At 30.5% G+C, this 5,845-nt stretch overlaps 1 long non-coding RNA gene across 4 annotated transcripts; it reads left to right on the top strand.

The window, feature by feature from the left end:
- The first annotated feature begins 331 nt into the window (after positions 1-331).
- On the top strand, positions 332-4,068 carry LOC143145488 (uncharacterized). 4 transcript variants are annotated; one of them, XR_012991702.1, is made up of 3 exons: positions 332-449; positions 610-794; positions 3,489-4,068. It is a non-coding gene; the product is annotated as an uncharacterized LOC143145488 (long non-coding RNA). The 4 variants fall into 4 exon arrangements; XR_012991703.1 differs by having other exon boundaries at positions 362-492; XR_012991704.1 differs by lacking the exon at positions 332-449 and having other exon boundaries at positions 461-794; positions 3,489-3,665; positions 3,735-4,068.
- The last annotated feature ends 1,777 nt before the right edge of the window (positions 4,069-5,845 follow it).

Raw genomic sequence — 5,845 nt, forward strand, 5'->3', positions numbered from 1 at the left:
CTCCTAATCAAAGTGAATCCGAACACGACGCAAATCGTATGAATTTCATTTGCAATGAATTTAAATATCTCAGATAGCGAAAGTAATAATGGAATAATAGTAAAATTTCTTCATCGTATTTGAACTCATTTTGATCGTGAGAAGCTCACCAATCTATTGACACCATTATTATAAAGATAAAATGCAAAATGTAAAAATAAAAATTTGTGTATCAGGATGATTTACTGTAATGCAATAGATGCAGAGTTTCTTTGAAAAAGTCGAGCTTGATCATCATTGCTTGGTATACTATTTTTATCTAGCTTACTCATGCTACGAGTCGTAGTTGCATCTGCACGTTCATATTTTTGTAGTGTATATGATGTTTCTGTGCTGTGCGGAACATCTAGATAATATCATAAAGATCATTTATTGTAAAGATTGCAGGTCGTATTGGATTTAACATTTTAGTAAGTTTTCGTAAACTCTGCGAAAAATTGCTGGACATTGTTGGTATTGTATTTACTTATAGTTTTACATGCCCTGTTAAGGCCACGCCATGAGAACTGTGTCGTTTTTGAGACCGTCATTAAAGTATTTAGAATTTGTCTATATTTTTATATTTTCAAGGACTCAGGTACGATTGAAAAATAGCTAACATTCTTTGGGAAGGAGTCTAGACTTACAATTTTAACAGCACTTGAGAGAAGGGATTCTAGAAAAGGGGAAAAAATGAAAAAAGGGAAAGTTATGAATGATGTAAAAGGAGAAGGAATCAATACAGTACAAAATAGGTTGAAAAGAAGATGAAGAAAGTAAGTAGGGTCAAGCCTATAGAGAAGCAAGGATACGAATGAAAAAGCTGTGGTGTGTTTTATAAAACTCCTTAATTTGTTCGCTGTTCACAAAATAAGAATGGAGGATCGATTAAGGAGAAAACTTGTGTTTAAATACTGTTATATATTTCAATGGCGTTTGGACCAAACTAATATGTAATTTTGATCAAGTATGAAAATGTGTCTGAGAAGAATATATTACTATATGCATGTACTTTGTTAAGCGAGAATTTGGAAGATACTAAACAAAATTACGCAACTGTGGCCAACTTTCATTAGTTTCTGAAATTACATGTCTGACACTAAAACCTCTGTGGGTTGTTAAATAATTTTCTAGTGGGTTGAAGTACCATCTTTGGAATTTGTTTGCGCTTCTGGACCTAAATACTTCCAGACAATAGGAAGTATCATCTTGTCCTTAAAATAGTACACTGTTATTTATATAAATATGTAAATTGTACAAATATTTTTATTATAAAGTTTCAGTCCTACCCGAAGTCGTGTAATTTTATTTAGCATCTTCTAAGCTTTCAGTATCGCAGTACCGATCTTATTTTTGCTGCTTTGTGTTCGTGTTGCTTTGTAACTGTGGTGCTTCAGAGCAATAGATGGCGACATCTAGAATTTAGAGAGCGCAACTAACGAAGGAAGTAGGCGGGAAATAAGAAAGTGGAAAGAAATACGAAAAAGAAATAAATAAAAATAACAAGAACGAAATAAAGGAAACGTGGAAAGGAAATAATTGACGAGAAGAGGAATGAGAAGGAAAGGCAGGTTAGGGCAATGATGAAAAAATATATTTATTTAGTATTGAAAGCGAAGGTAATTTCAAGGGATACTAGATAAGAAAAGGAAAATATGTAAAGCTTTAAAACGAGCGAGATAATAAGAATAACTTCGAAAGAAGATGAGGGAAAGCGATTAAAGAAGTTGATTATGGTAATAGAACAGTTGAGAAAAAGACTCGAAGAGGTCAGAAAACACGGCATTCGGAGAAGAGAGATATGAAAGAATTAAAGAAATAAAGCAGAAGAGATGAAAAATGACTACAGAATTAAATGGAAGAGGACAAATGAAAGAGTTGGGGAAATTGAAAAAGAAGGAAGAAGAATTGTTGGAAGAATTGGTTGAAAGAATTGAAAAGAAAATACAGAGAAATAAAGCGAATAAAGGAAGGGATAAAAGTGATAAAGACCCAGAAAAAAAGTACACGTAGGAAGATAAATGAATTGGAAAGAAAAATAAAGGAAAACGGGGAGAAAAAAGGAAATTATAATAATTAAAGTGTTGCGAGAAATCGATTTTTGCAAAAAATACAGTAGGGAATTTGTGGATACAGCTGGTTATAAATGTGGAATTAATAGGAACCTGTATAGTTAGGAACAGAATAAAAGAAGGAACATTGGTGACACTGATCAAGTTATGAGAATAGAAGGTAAAAAGGAGGTAATAGACGAAAACAGATGCTACGGAATAAAGCTAGAGAATAATGCATCACAATATGACTTTTAAAAAGAGAAAAGTTCAATGTAATTTAAAAAACTGAGAAAGGAAATAATGGGATTGAGGGGAGAAACAAAAAAGAGAGAATTTGGGAGAAAACAGAGGTGGAAGATAGAAAGAGTATTAATTGGGGAGAATTTTAATGCGAGAAATGTGGGGAGAAACAGAATTAAAAATGACGAAAAAGGGTAACGATGAAGGAACGGAGAAATCAAATTATGAACTGCTAAACAGCAAATAGGAAGAGTTATTGAAGAGGATAGGGAAAGACCATAAATTCGTACATATATTAAATTATTTAATAGCGTGACAATTGCAGAGGTACGGATGACAATGAATCAACGGACAGTAGATGAATGATATATATAATTAGAACAAAAACGAGTTAGCAATTAACAATAAAAATATCGAAAGTATAGAGTTACGGTTTAAAAAAGAACGAGCAAATGTTTCCGGTTTGGGAATGTAATGTAGAGTATTCTCTGAGTTTGTTGCGATTCAATTTGTATACTGTGAATGTAAGGGAATACTTTAATGGAGTGTTCTTGTCTAGAATGCGATTATTTCGGCTTTGTTCGGAATTTAAAAAAAGAACTATAAATCTTTTTGGGTATGAATTGTGGTACACATATTTACTGATATTTAAACTATACAAAATTATTTTTCTAGACCAAAGATAATAAAAATTACATGAACTGTGATTGACTGAAAAAAGTATTGTAAAGAAAAAGTGCAAGTCTTTATCTGAAGCAAACAAACAAACAAAATGGCATCTTGTTTTGTATGAATGTGGCAATGGTGTGAACCACCAAAAATGAAAAATCTTGATAAATATCTTTTTCTTTTGTTGTTTTAAACTTATAATATATTAAAAAAATATAAAAAGATAAACATTTTTTGAAAACCTTATCGTAATTTATGCGACAACGGTAAGGTCTGCTCAAGGTTCTGTGCAAATTTAAAGTTAGTCGATCGAGTACAACTTAAGACATCGTGCACACCAGTTCGAGAAATGAAATTTTATGAAAAACGCATTTAAAGTTTTACTTATCCGTCTGCTATAACTGTCAGTTGTGCGCTTTAAACGGCTGGTGCAGATATATTTTCGACGACATATAAATACTTTAAGGAAAAGCAAAAAAAAAACAATTTATTTTTTTTAAATTTTAGAAAGAAATGAACATGAAAATAAGGACAATCTTGAGTCTAACATACGTGGACGATGTGCTACTGGAAGAGGCAGATGGTGAAGGAGTTATAGAGATATTTGAAGGAGGTACTATCGTTAAGAGTGAAGAAGTAAAATATTTTGAGGTTCAGGATTGGAGAACGTAAATGGTGGTCAAGGCAAGTAAACCTAGTAATGAACGGAGTATGGGAAATGTGAAATAGGAAATTCGAAGAAAATTGGTTTAGGAGGAGGAAATTATTTGAATTGGTGGGAAACATGGTCGCATGTAAACCAGAGATCTGGGAGTGGAAAGAGGAGGAAGGTTTGTTAGATGGATGGTAGATGGAAAAGATTTCTTAAACTCCACTTTCCTGCGAATCCTCCAATCAAGGAAAACATTTAGCGGATTCTCTACGATAGAATTACATTACTACTTTTTAAATATATTTTAAAACTATTTTAAAAAAATTTTAAACTTTGTGTTTAATGTAAATAATTTTATATTTCTTAATCTAATCTTAATATACATTGTTTAGTAATGCAATGCATAAAGACAAATAAAAAAGTAACCTACTCACATGGGTTTTCTTGGTTTTCTTTACCATATATAATAATAATAAATCAATTCCTCTATTAAATGGTATTAAAAACTCTTATTGGCTTTCAGGTAAAATTATGTATATCACTATCAATTCTTTATTATTTTTAACAAAAGCAATATTGACAAAATTAAAAAATAATTAATTTTTAACTTTTAGTTTTTTTATGTTTTTATTATCAACACTGAAAAAAACTCGTTAAGGAGTAATTTTATATAGACAAGATTTTTGTATTGCATTTTATAATACATTACTTTTTACTTTCTTGCTTAAAAGAAAGAAAAGTATTTAAATCAAAACAAATTTTAACAAATTTTGTTACGGAAAAATATATTATAAAATTCCTTAAAGAATTTTTGTTGAATGTGCGTATGTCACTCATTGTCAGTTAAAAATACCAAGATACGCTAATACAAATACATAGCTGCCACTTTCGAGGTACGAGTTTCTATAGATTATATATATATAGTAGATACAGTACATAGCAAATAATTTCTTAAAGGAAAAGTTTTTACTTCCGTGTTGGTCATTGAAATAAAACCCTAATCCCAAATCGAGATCGTGTTAATTGGTCAATATTTGATTTGACAGTAAAAGTATTTTCATGTTTCGACATTCTTTTAGTGTCTACTACTCAACGATTTCTCGTTAAATGCTAATTTTGTCTTGTTAAGAATAAATTATAAATAAGAATATTCCTCATATGAATCTTTAATTTAATGCCGTATTATTATTTCATTGTAATTATATATGTTCTATTTGATTTTACCTAACGTAGTTATTGGTATCTGTTAAATACTGTTAGTTAACGTGCCAAAAAGTACGTAAATCATCTACTTAATTTATGTTAATAAATTTAACGTAATTTAACGTTATTTTATGTTTTTCATAGAGTGTCAATATTGAAAGTAAAGAACAGTAAATATTAATAAGAAATATTTTGTTCAAATGTGATCTAGCATTACAAAAAGGAATAAATAAACAAAATTTTATTCTGAATATGAATATAATATAAAATACAACAAATAAATAAAGATCAATGCTTTCGGTATAGGAACATAAATAATTTTTTATTTATCAGCTCTTTCTAAAATATAAACGCGAACAAAACATAATTTGTTGAGGATATGATTCTTTAATTATCGAATTATCGGTAAAAATTTTAAAGGAATTTATCGTTATTTATCGGTATTGTAATCCCTAAATATCAACACCAACTTTTAATACACTTTGGGCGTTTACCGGTAAACTAGTTTACGATTCCATCGTAGTCCCTGATTGTAATACAATTTATTCAAAATGAAGTTTCTTTGGTACTGGAGAAACCTACTTTAACTGTGTATGATTTTTCATAGCATGGAATAGATAATCTAACTCGCTAAATTCCTCGAAAACAATAAACGGGTATAATTTTGCAACTGAATTTGTATTTATTTCGGATATTTCATACCTTTTTTCTCCGGATGAAATTAAAAATAAAAAATTGATAAGGATTCAGAATTTAATAAAAGTATTCCGAGTTTTTCGAATATATTGTTTCAAGTAGCGATACATTTGATTAATAACGTGTGAGTACGATTTAAGCATAAATTGTAAATACGAAAACGTGCACTTTGAAAATTCAATTCACCGTGCGTCGTGCTCGGGAATGTTCGGTCGTGATCGTATTCACGACACAGAACGCGTGGAGTACACCACGAAGTAAACCGGCGCCGCGAGCGCTACGACCCGTTCTGTCGACAGACTGAAATCAGACG

This window comes from Ptiloglossa arizonensis, chromosome 4, assembly GCF_051014685.1.
Source record: "Ptiloglossa arizonensis isolate GNS036 chromosome 4, iyPtiAriz1_principal, whole genome shotgun sequence".
Lineage (NCBI taxonomy): Eukaryota > Metazoa > Arthropoda > Insecta > Hymenoptera > Colletidae > Ptiloglossa > Ptiloglossa arizonensis.